This window comes from Triturus cristatus, chromosome 6 (assembly GCF_964204655.1).
Source record: "Triturus cristatus chromosome 6, aTriCri1.1, whole genome shotgun sequence".
In the NCBI taxonomy this organism is placed as follows: domain Eukaryota; kingdom Metazoa; phylum Chordata; class Amphibia; order Caudata; family Salamandridae; genus Triturus; species Triturus cristatus.
The window spans coordinates 1,062,366,758-1,062,380,278 of NC_140589.1; positions in this window are offsets into that span (position 1 = coordinate 1,062,366,758).

Consider the following 13,521-nt stretch of genomic DNA (forward strand, 5'->3'; position numbering starts at 1 on the left):
TCGCAGATTGCCTGCCAATTCAAATTGCCATTCCAACATTCGAGGAACATTACTGTCCCTTCGAGGATATGAATTGGATCGCTTTGCTTTCCTCACACGATGGCAACAATCGCCTCTTGGAACATTACGCATCTCAAGCCGCTGAAGAACTTCCAGACTGCAATCTCCAAGACTTGAAGAAATTCACGTTATCCTTGGATTGATTTTTTTCAACTTTTTTTTACTTTTTCCTATAATTGTTTTTAATACACTTCAAATGAACTATTTTCATATAATAACTTTCTAAGTATACTCAGGCATTTGAACTCTGTTTTCATTATTGCTCCTTACGTCTCCAGCCTAACCAGGGATGGGTGATGTATGCCCTATGCAAATACGCTATTTACTTGCCTATTAGCCTAAACCCGACATCCATTTTGAAACCATGTCTATTCTTTGTGCACACGTCTCTCTGCCTGCCTGTTATCCACAAAGCCCTTTCACACAAATTAGCTCATCTTCAGCCTCTGCTCACAAGCTGGCGATCAAGATAAAAAAACACGACATTGTTTAGGAACTAGTTGGCACAGTCTGGAAATCGTATCCTACCTTTATTTTCATTATAGAATTTACTCATTCATGTCTCATAGCTATTGTTTATGTCACATGGAAATGTAACATGTAATGTGCAATTCACTGGTGCAGCAGCTTAGGTTTGATTACAGCAGAAGCGGTTGGAGTTTGCCTCAGCTCGATGCCTTAGCTCTTGCACAAGATTGTTTTTTTGAAAGGGCTGAAGACAATAATGTATGGTTTGATAAGAAGGGTACCGAATGTGCTTCTGAGAAGCGCAATGTTTGTGTTCCTCCTCAAAGTTCCGATGTGAGTAGAACTATTACCAATTCTGACATGCACCAGATTGAATCTACTGGAGAAGAGATTGCCGACTGTTCTACTGTTGATAATTTTCTGTTATAAAAAGGAGTACCAGGGTACCTAAGAAGTTTGATGATTACATTTTGGAAATTTTTTTTTTCTTAAAGGATACATGTGGTAATCGTATCCTACCTTTATTTTCATTATAGAATTTAGAGTCATTCATGTATAATAGGTATTGTTTATGTCACATGGAACTGTAATATGTAATGTGGAATTCTCTGATGCAGAAGCTTAGGTTTGAATACAGCTGAAGCGGTTGGAGTTTGCCTCAGCTGGATGCCTTAGCTCTTGCACCAGTGGGTCCATTTATGGCCCTTAAATAAAGACACTTTTTATATAACTTGCAGACTCCATCGCTTTATTACACACAGCCACTTTCTTAGACACACCTGATTTCACCATTTGTCTTCTGTGTCATTACAACATTCTGCCTTATATTCTTCATGATTATTTCTTTATTCCTGCTTGCTAAAACACTGCATTCGAGCCTTCACACCGGTAGGGGTGAGTAGTTTGCCTCCCACTCCCGCTGTAGTCTAAACGCATACTAACACCACTTGCACAGCTATGCTACAGCGCCCAGAGCACATCAGTTTACAGCAATCAGCTCACGGTTTAGGCACACGGTTTCATCCCCGAGTGTACCAGCACCATCTCACTCTGGGCTAAACAGCACTTTCACACCGGTAGGGGTGAATACTTCGCCTCACACTCCCTGTATAGCACACCCTAACCACCCCACAGAGCTCACAGCGCTCCTACCCTCCTCTTTCCTACTTTTTTCCCCCTTTTTTTTTCCCCTTACTCGCTTCAACAGAATCACAAACTGGCTGCCAACACTTCCTAGTTGCAACCGTTCGCAGCCAATAACCAGCAAACTCAGGCTCGTAACGTCTCAGCCAATCAGATGACAGAATTCCCAAATATCGATACCTATAAATTTCGATATTTCTCTTTCTAGACCAAGACCCTTCTCCCTGCCAAATGTGGGGTAATTCTGTTCACCCGTTCAACCTGTAGCCTTGTCTAAAGTTTCCTATGGAAAATGCATGGAGAAAACACGTTTTGGGACCCCCCTTTTTTCTTGGTCCCCCTTGCCGAATCACCCCAAACTTTTAACATAGGAGCTGATATGAACAAAGAATTAGTTTGGAAATTTTCATGAAGATTCATCAAACGACGCCAAAGTTATAAGCAAAACAAAAAATGCTCTTTCTATGGAAACTTGGTCCTAATTATAGCTACTAACTGGCGACCACCAGTAGGTAATATAGATAGATATCAAATCAAATCAAAGATAACTTTATTCGATTTAAGAACTAAATCATAAAAGCACAATTTTAAACATTCATTTAAATACACTCTAAAAACATTTTTTGCAGAGAAGAGAATTACAATGATAGTTAAAAATAATCAGGGGTCAAATACCCCCATAGATTTTCTATAATTAATGACACTTTTCAAATAAGAAGCCACAGATAACATAGTCAACTCACCATCTAAAATTTGTAACGCTAGGAACGCTGTGCGACATTGTCGCAAACCCCTCTTTTTTAAAATCGGTTTTAAAAATCTTTTTCTTGTGTACAGATAAAACTTACAAAATAAGGTAATATGCAGTGTATATTGTTGCAATATGGCATCACACAGGCAAACACCCACATTTTTGGACAAATCATTAGTTGTTGGGAAGCTTATAAATCTGTGAATCGACCCCAAATGGAATCGAGTGAAGAGCGTCCTATCATAGCTCCCGGGTACACAAACAAAATATGGCTGGATGGCATCACATGATAACATTAATTGATGGTCCAGTACTGTAGGTTTAACAATCTCCAGAGTTAGTCTAATAGTTTGTTAATGTGCCAACCATATTGCTTTTAATTCCTTTATTGAAATTGCAACAATACTGTCAGGACTTTTCAAAATATTCAAGGTGGACAATATCACTTGTGAACTTTTTAATATAAGTTAACCACGGGATAGCGGTCATCCTAGACATCCCTAAACAGTCCCTGACAACATCACTATTAAAATTAGTATCCACAGAGGCCCATATCTTGTGCCACAATAAAATCGGTTCAATTTTAATCAGGTCTGTAATGTATGACAGCCCTAGATAAAATTGGCCTTGCTATTAGGAGCAGCCATTAAGTATTTTGTAAATGCATTTTCTATTAATTGTAGCGAGTGCACATCCATGTAACTCCAAATGCCCGCTCCGTACATTGCTGTGGATAGGCACTTAGCTTTATATATTAGTATTAACTCTGGCACCGGTCTTCTGCCCAGTCTTCTAGCAATGTTGGACAGTGCACCGATAGGACTAATAAACATCAGTTTTCTCGCCCGCACAGCTGGTACCCAAGTCCCAAATTGGATGCCTAAATATGGAAAACTACTAATACATTCCACTTTAGTATTATCAATGAAAATATCACGATATCTAGCACTGTTTTTACCACATTTCATTATATATAGATAGATACAATTCTATTTTATTATGTATTTTTTATTTAAAGTGGTGAATAAAGCTATTTTATATGTTTATTTCAATATTTAAAATGAGTGGTATTTTTGTGGTTGTACACATTTTTTTTAAACTTCCCCAAGTCTTCCGATAAAAATGGTACCTCAATTGTGTGGGTAGCTCTAGTGCCTGTGACAGGAAAGGACCCAAAGACAATGTAGAGTCATCAACATTTCCAGTCACAGAAATTATATGATTTGGCAATGGGGCTAGCTACGGTTTTTTTGCCAGTGTAGCGGCCGCCAAGAGAAACCAATCACTACTAAACCTTTCTGAAAATTAGACAACTAGGGAAGTTCAGGGTGGTGTGCCTTGTGTATATCCAACAAAGTTTTCTCATACACAATGCCCTGCAAACCTCAAACTTTGCCAGCATTTTTGCATTTTTCTTGTATTTCTGTGACATCAAGTTCTTGAATCACCAGGAACCCACACAATTCTTACCATCCAGCATTTCCCCATTTATTCAGATAAAAATCCTACCCCACTTCTATGCCTGGGCTATCCCCGCATCAGACATGCATCAAACCGAGGCCATTCGGAGTCCCATGGGGCGACTCTAATTGTCCCTGATTTGAAGTGTGCCTGTTGGGGGTACTATGCTCAGCCATACAAGTGGGGGTAGCATTTTATCTGGACAAGTGGGGAAATGCTGGTTGGAAGGAATTTTGTAGATCCCAGTGGTTTCCAGATGTTTACGTCACAGAAATAAAAAGAAAATGTGTAATTTTAGTTAAAATTTGAGATGTGCACGCCATTGTGGGTTATAAAATTCTATATGAGATCCAGGCCAAACACCCCATCCTGGACACCTCTGGATATCTTGTTTTCGGAAATGTCTGGATTTGGGACGTTTCCCTGGGTAGCCACAGAGTCCGGGCCTAAACACCAGAGCACCCCTTTACTGATTTCTACACATTGCGTTTTGAGGCCATTTGTATCACAGGCATTGGACTCAGCCCCACAACTGCGGTAGCATTTTTTTGGGGACAAGTGGGTAAATGCTGGTTGGTGGCAATTTTTTGGATCCTTGTGTTTTTCCAAACATTACGTCACAGAAATGCAAAGAAAAATGTTCGATTTTAGTCAAAGCTAGATAGTTGCAGGGCATTATGGGTAAAAACATGTCTTTGGATCAAAGCAAGTCACGTCATCTTGGACTGCCCCAGGTGTGTAGTTGTAAAAAATGCCTGGGTTTGGTAGATTTCCCCAAGTGGCAGCTGACCTGAACCCAAAAAGTGGACCCATTCTGCCTAGAAGTAGAACAATATTGGGATTTACCCCCACTATGATACTTATATGTAAAAAACAATTCAAAAGAATGTAAATCTTCCCACTTGCCATAGGGATGGAGATGCCTTCAGTAGAAAGACTCTATTGCCCATTCTGGGATAGGTGTATAGTGTTGATGCCAGAGTATGTTGATCCTAGCCTATATTTGTTTTATGCCATGTTGAAATCCCTGGTGTATAGTGGTCTTTGTATCCACCTCTGGGAGCAGAGTTTGTCTCAGTCCAGCACTGATACATCTGCTCTGGGTGAGAGCATGACGCGATGCCTGTGTGAGATGCCCCTACCACTTTTTTAATTTTTGGGCCTATTTTTCCCCAGGTGTCTAGTTAGTGGCCTTTATGTTTTGGCTAAACACCCTCAATCTACCCTTTGTCAGGGGATAGAAAAACAGACGTAACTATTCAGGCAAAGGAACACAACATGATTGGGTGAGACAACCCCCCTACCAATGTGTTACTCTAAACAAAAATTGGGTGCAGGGATGTGTTCACCCAGGCACATCACGCCATGCCCTCACTGCAGAATAGGCACATCAGTATTTTTTCGTTCACCCAAAATCTGTCCCCGGGTGGCAGAAAGGCCACTAGACACCAGGGGAAAAATATTCAAATTTTTTAAAGTTGTGGGGCGGCTCACCCAGGCATCATGCCATTCTTCCACTCCAGAAGAAGTGCATTTTTCTTCCTCGGGTGATGGATTGAGAATCTTTACCCTAAATCTGTCTTCGGGGAACAGATGGACACTAGATACAAGGAGACAAATATTTCCCAAAATAAGAAAAAGGAGGTTGGGTGGTTAAACCAGGTGTGGTGTCGTACAACCACCCCAGAGCAGGTGCATCTACCCCGAGAATGAATTGAGGTGTTTACCAAAAATCTGCCCTCCAGGGGACCGAAAGGCCTCTAGCCATCAAGGGAAAATATTCCAAAACTAAAAAAAAGTGAGGGGTCTACTCACTCGGACCTTGTGCCATGCTCCTATCCTAGTGCATATGTTTTTTGCCCCTTGGTGTTGTTTGAGGGTTTTTACACAAAACCTGATGCTGGAGAATAGAAAAGACACTAGACACCTGCGGAAACATATTCCCAAAAATAAAAATGTGTTAGGGGACTCACCCAGGCAATGTGTTGTGCTCCCATACTAGAACAGCTGCATCAGTCTTTCTGCGCCCTGGGAGTGGATCGAGGGTGTTTATTCAATACTAAATACTGAAATGCCAATAGACACCTGGGGAAAAATATTTCCAAAATAAGAAAAAAGGGGGTGGGGGGAGCTCACCCAGCTATCATACTGTGCTCCCACCCTAGAACAGGTGCATAAGTTGTTCTGCACGCTGGGGCGGCTTTAACCCGTTCCGTGCTCATGACGGAACCACTCCGTCATGAGCCACGGGCGCCGTGTGCTCATGATGGAGTGGTTCCGTCATGCTGCGGCCGTTGGCGGCCGCTCCGCCCACGCGGCGCTAATTCCCCGCCTGTGCGGGCGATTAGCGCCGTGGGCGGAGTCATGACGGAACCACTCCGTCATGAGCACAGCTCGCCCGTGACTCATGACGGAGTGGTTCCGTCATGAGCACGGCGCCGCCGCTGTGCCCCCAAACCCCCCCCCAGCGCCGCGGCGGATTTCCTGCCGCAGCGAAGGGGTTAAGGTGCTTACCCAAAATCTAGCCCAAAGGAATGAAAAGGTACTTGACACCAGAGAATGGATTGGCTCAAAAAACAAATAAGTCCATAATTGACACTTTACTTTTTCTGACATCCTGGGTAAAATTGTGGGTAAAACCCCCCCAACCTCTTTTTGTATATAGCACAGAAAAAACTCCCTGGTGTCTAGTGGGCACATTGATCTACCCAGAGGCAGATTGGAGGTAAAAACATCATAACTGCCCAAAAGGGGGCAGAGAGAATGCCTGGGCCATTTTGGGTGGGGCTCGACTCAATGTCTGGGCTAGCCACCTCCACTACTGGCTACAATAATAGAAGCAAAACTCCCTGGAATCTAGTGGACGTTCTGCAGCCCCCACCCTCAGGGTGGCAGGCAAGAGGTAAAGATCTCCTATCAGCCCATGGGGGTAGGGGTGTAGGAAGACTTCTGTGGTCATTATGGGGGTGGAATCTTGGCCGGCAGCCCCCACCCCTGACAATAGTAAATAAAATATCCCTGGAGTCCAGTGAGATTTCTGCCCCCCAAGAGGAAGATTTGAGGGAAAGATGGGTAGAAGGAATGTTGGGTCATTTTGGGGGTGGAGACTGGGCTCAATGTCTGGGCAGGCCGCTACCACCCCTGACAGCAATAAAATAAATAATCTCCCTGCTGTCTAGTGGACTTTCTGCCCCTGTGGGCTGATTTAGAGCTAAGGAGCTCCTATCTGCTCCTTTTGGGGGGATGAAATATTTTTTTGGCTGGGTAAGGGGGTAGCACTAGCCCATTGCCAGAGAAGGCTGCCCCCCCCCCCAAAAAGACTACTGCTTGTGGTCTAGTGGGCTCTCTGCCCCCATCAGGAGAAGATTGGAGGAAAACACCTCCTATCTGCCCTGAACAGAGACAGAAAGTCTGTTGCTAGTGAATTGGGGGGCTGGAGGCTGGGCCTGATGCATAGGCTGGACGGCCCCACCTGTTCTAAAAAAACAACAATCCCTGGTGTCTAGTAGGCTTTTTGCCCCTGCCATGGGGCAGATCAGAGGTAATAACCTCTAAACAGCCACCCAACGAGGGGTAAAAAAATATTTGTGGCTGGGGGGGAGGAGCACAAGCACATTGCCAGGGGGCCACTGCCCCCTATAAAACCTCTCCCTGGGATTCTAGTAGGCTTTCTCGACCGACTCCCGCTGGAGCAGATTGGAGGAAAACACCCCCATATGCCTCCGTGGGGGGGGAGAAAGAATATTGCAGGTGATTTGGAGCAGTGACGGCCAATCATAGTGCCTGGGTTGGCCACTCCTACACATATAGGTATAACAAAAGGAATCCCTAGTGGATTTTCTGGCCCCACTCCCGGGGCGAATTGGAGGTAGCCAACTTTAATCTGCCCCCGGTGGTGGGCAAAAATACTTATGGGGCTAGGGGAGCCATGCGCGCCAATTGTCCTTACAATGACAAACATGGGGGCGTGGCTAACTGCCAAGCACGGTGGACGTGAGCTAGGAAAGCTCCGTGCCCAACCCGACACTTTGCCAAATTATCCTGATAGATCGGGCCTTCTCTGCACTAGAAACACCCGCAAGTAGTAGCAGAGCAGGTACGGGACGAGCGGACCACACATGAAGACTTCAGGCGGCCCCCTCCTGTGTGAAACAAGTCGGGCTGCTGCTGCTGTGTGGTAAACCCGGAGGAAAGTTCAGACAGGAGCTCCGGAGCGCGGCCGGGCGCGGGGCCTCGCGGGGCTACTTCGGAAGGAATTTCACCCTTTTTTCCTGTTGCCCGTCACGAACTGGAGGACTGGAACGGGCCGAGACGGGTGCACGCCGCATACTACTGCGGTCGCGTGTGAGCCGGATGGGGCCTGGCGGCACTGTAGGGTGGAGATGCTCCAAGATGGCGCCGGTGAGACGGAGACAGCGATAATAACAGGCAGCAGAGGCGTTGCGGGACCGTGACTCCCGATCCTGCGGTTCGGAGTGCATCACCGGACGCATATGGAGGCATGAACCTGGTGGTGGGAGAGCGGCACTACTGTGAACTACGTGCATAGTAGGGAGCTGTGCTCTATGAGCTGCGCCCTTCCCCCCTTTCGCAGACTTCGAGGTCTAGGAACTGCGCGGACCTTGGGCGGTGGAGAGGAGTAGATTGCACCACACTGCTGGTAAGGAAATGTGTGGCATGAGAGACTGGATGCTGGGACCCATGGCTGCCTGGAGGCTGATATGACGGCGAGAGGACTCTGGAAACGTGAGGAGGTGTGTGGTGCACTGGAGCCTGGGGGACTGCGAGGCTGGGGCCTTGTGAATGGAAACAACCGCCTAGAGGGAGTAGACATGTCAGACTGCCAATAATATTGCACAAGCTTAGCAGATGAGACTCTGAGCTGACTGAAGGGCGTGCTGTTCTGGGAGTGTTACACCCTTACCCCTCGGTGGTACTGAGCCTCAGCCGCACGTGAGACCTGCGGGAAGTGTCTCTGCGTAGACTGTGACCCTGCTGTTTTGGGCCCTGGAACTTTGTGGGGCCACGAGGGGACGCGGCTCTGGGGCTTAAGAGGGTGGCATGTTCCCCCGGCTGGGTGCGCGCTGTGTTAGCGGCCTCTGCAAGCGGCCTCTGCAGAAGACGTGCTGACGCCGGTAAAGTCTGAAAGGGATACGTGGGCAGAGTGAGGGTTTGCCACGACTCCAGACCAAACCCAGGGGACGCTGTGGAGCGGAACTATACAGGAGTCCTCCCCTCACGCATGTGTGGCAGGAATACTGGTGCTACCAATTATCTTCGTGATTGGAAGGCAGGGAGTCCAAGACCACAGACGGCACCCGGTGACATGGGGCGCACTAAGGCAAAGCACCAGAACGCACATGCTGTGGCACCTACAGGTACAGTAATGTTGAGTGGCCGGACACAGGAATCGTACGTGGATGTGATCTCCCCCACAGATGAGGCGCAACCTGTGGACAAACTAGACCTCATATTGAAAGAAATAAGAGACTCGCGCTTGGCAATGGAGGCGCTGCTGGGATCTCTCTCTACTAGCTTCAATCTGTTAAAGGGGGACCACAAGAAACTGGCAGAAAAGGTGATAAACAATAAAATCGCCATTGATGACTTGATTCCTCAACAAACGGAGCAAACTACTCAAATGGAACAGGTGCGGTGCCAGCTGGGAAGGCTCCAGGACAGGGTGGACGACGCAGAAGGGCGGTCCCGTAGGAACAATGTACGTATTCAGGCAATACTGGACAAAAGTGAAGGACGCAATCCCACGCAGTTCGTGGAGAAATGGCTAAAAGAACATGTGGCGAAGGAGGGGCTGTTGCCGCTGTACAGCGTGGAGTGAGCGCATAGAGTGCCGTCGAGGCCTCCACGGCCTGGAGCACCCCCGAGACCCTTGATTGCCCCTATCCTGAACTATAAGGATCGCGACACGATTGTAAGAGCGGCACGAGAAAATGCTCCTATCCAATTTGAAAATAAAACGGCCTCCTTGTACCCGAACTTTACACTGGCGGTCCAGAAGGCCAGGGCCACGTTCCAGGAGGTTAAGAAGAAACTAAGAGCGCACAACTTGAAGTATGCCTTACACTTCCCGGCCAGGTTGAAGGTGATTCATGGGCAAAAGTAAATTTTCTTCGAGAACCCGGAGGAGGCCGCGGACTGGCTCGAGATTACTTTCTCCTCCCCGGCCACGCAGGACTCCCTTCCACAGGAAGGCGCTAGGAGCTCTCCACCGCGACGGGATGCACTATTGGCTATGGCGGATATGGAACACAGAGTGTCGAAACCAGGTATGTCTCCATCAATGGAACAGATTACAAGCAGTCAAAGAGACGCATTATTGATGGCGGCGGCGCTGGCGGAACATGATGCCAGGTCCTGAGCTGTTTCTGCTAACTCGTCGGAGGGGGCAATGGCCCGTTCGGAGTCCGCATCTAGTCTAACATTGTTCCCTTTAGTGACTGCCCAAACGGCGGATGATTTCTGAACTGGTGAAGAGGTCCAGACAAAAGTGGTATTGTATACTGTGATGCCTAGTGATCTGTTCTGCTTTTGATGTAATAAGCTGTCCTGTTCTATATATCATTGCACAGAAGCGTAAAAGGTTAGTGATGGGGCGATGAAAGTATGATACATGACCAAAGTCAATGACAAATAACACTCTGGTGGTTGCCTTCCCCCCCTTGGCGACTGCACTGTGGTATGATTTTGGTAGATTTTTGGTTGAACGGTTAGTTGTGGTTTGGTCCTCTGCTGTTCATAAGGGGACTCGAGTATTGGGGTGTTTTCTTGTGTTTGTGGGCTCAGCGTCAGTTAATATGTTACTGTCCAGATTCAGTGGTTCCTGGGGTCCAGGGTGGCCACTTTATGCAGGGCCTGATGGCAAACCCTGATACCTATAAGTGTCACTCCTGGAATGTTCGGGGCCTTAGCTCCATCCAGAAATGACATAGACTGCTCGCCCAATTGAATAGGCGGAAAGTGAATGTGGCGTTTCTACAAGAGACACACTTAAATCAGGATGAGGCAGTAAAGTTAAACAAGAAGTGGAGGTGGCAGTTATTTTTTGCATCATATTCGGCCTTTGCTAGGGGGGCTGCGATGTGGATTAGGAATGCAACGCCCTTTAAGATACTAGAACAAAAGATTGATAAGGATGGAAGATATGTGTTGATACATGGGTTACTCGATGGTGACCGCATTGTGCTGGGAAGTGTTTACACCCCGAACACGGAGGAGAACAGATTTTGGGAGGTTTTGAACACGCTGTTGGTTGACTGGGAGGGATATCCATGGGTGATAGGGGGTGATTTTAATGCGGTGTTAGATATTGAACTAGACAGGTCTCACCCACCGCTGCATAACGCACCCAGTAAGAAACTTGCGGCTATTCTGCGAAACTGGGCACACGGCTGGGGGATAATGGATGCGTGGAGGGAAAAGCACCAGGGGGTCAGGGAATACTCGTTCTACTCCCCAATGCACAAATTACATACTCGAATTGACAGGATATTCTGCTCGGCTAGGTTGATGGACGCAGTTAGTGACTCCACTCACTTAGGGAAAACATTATCGGATCATAATCCGGTGGAGATCAGACTGCAGTGGGGAAAAATCCCGGCCATGGTACCGATATGGCAACCACAATTGCAACTCCTAGAGGACTCAGTTTTCAAGACAACGCTAGCTACTGCCATAGATACTTACTTCTCTGAAAATGCAAATACGGCTTCCTCCAGACAGATAGAATGGGACGCATTCAAGACTGTAGTGAGAGGGGTGGCGATCAGTACAAGGGTGGGACTGAGGCATACCCTAATCACTCAGCGTACCGAAATAGAAAATACATTAGGGGGCTTGGAACAGATGACTGCATTAGATGAGGCGCATAGGGCACAGCTGCAAGACGCCTACATACGTTATGCTGAACTGCTGGAAGAGCTAAGGCTAGTGGATAATAGGCTTTATGCGCAGAAGCAACATGCGGTACCGCACAGAGCGGGACCGCTACTGGCTAGGATTATTAAGGATGCCCCACCGGTTGTCCCCATACTGGAGGTTAAAAGCACGAAAGGTGACATGGTATGTACGCAACATGACATAAATGAGGCCTTTAGGGAGTATTATGAAACTTTATATACTAGACCAGAGGACGTAGGAGAAGTTGACTTGGACGTTTTTTTGGACGGACTCCCTCTTCCCCAATTACTACAGGCACACAGGGAGGAGCTCCGACTCCAAGTGACCGCGATGGAAATCAAATCAAAAAAGCGATACATACCTTGCCCCGGAATAAATCGCCCGATGGGGATGGACTGCCCGTTTAATTTTATGCCGCGTTTGCCGATCTGTTGGTACCCCATCTACAAAGGCTATATCACTCATCCTTAGAGGTGGGCACCCTTCCGCTTACTACACTGCAGGCCACGGTGGTTTCACTGTTAAAACCAGGGCTGGATAGCACGGACGTGGCAGAGTATAGGCCCCTCTCCTTATTAAATGTAGATTATAAAATTCTGAGTAAAATACTGGCGGTTCGGATTTGTCAATACATACCACAGTTAATACACAACGACCAATGTGGGTTTGTCCTGGGAAGGAGCACGGCCCTTAATATAAGGAGGCTGCATCAGATAATGGCTCATACTCTCCAGCGAGCTGATGCAGTGGGTTGTATCTCATTGGACTTGCGCCAGGCCTTTGATTCCCTACACTGGGAATATATGTTTTATGCTCTACCTAGATACAGTATCCCTGAAGAATACATAAAATGGGTAATGCTGTTGTATAGAGATCCTACGGCACGGACACGAACGGGTAGGCATATATCGAGGCAATATGTGGTTGCAAGGGACACCAGGCAGGGATGCCCACTGTCGCCTCTGCTGTTTATTCTGGCATTAGAACCCATACTAATGAAACTGCGTGCTACCGCGGGTCATAGGGGAATAGTGTTGGGCCCCACCACACATATTGTATCTGCATATGCAGATGATCTAATACCATATTTCAGGGACTTGGATAATGAGTGTGAACCCGTGCCTTCGATCTTTACCGCATTCCAAAAGCTGTCTGGACTGTCTATTAATGCAAATAAATCCTATGTCTATTATTTTACGGACGCAACACATACTTGGACGCGGGTGTTTGGAGACTGGTCGTTCCAGATCGCGCCTGGCACTTTCAAGTACCTAGGAATCAATATATATAGGGAAACGGCGGATCTTCTAGAGGGTAATCGGGGCCGTGCCATCACCTTGCTGCGTTCACACATAAAATTCTGGGTCACGTTGCCCTTATCTGTGGCAGGCAAAGTAGCCATTGCCAAAATGGTGGTGCTCCCTAGATTGTTGTACTTTTTCACCAATCTACCCATAATGGTACCATCTAAGATGTTTAAATTGCTCTCCTCCATGCTGATTGAACTGATATGGGGTAGAGGCAGGAGGCGTATAGGGAATACAAAACTGTACCTAGATACTAAACAAGGGGGAATGGGAGTCCCTGATCTGAAAGCCTACTGCTTTGCGAGTCAACTGCAATGGCTCGCGTATTGGCTGGCAGGGAGAAACTTGCAGGAAATAGACATGACGCATTCCAACTGGCGAAGAGGTGCAGTACACACACTTCTGTTGCCTAAT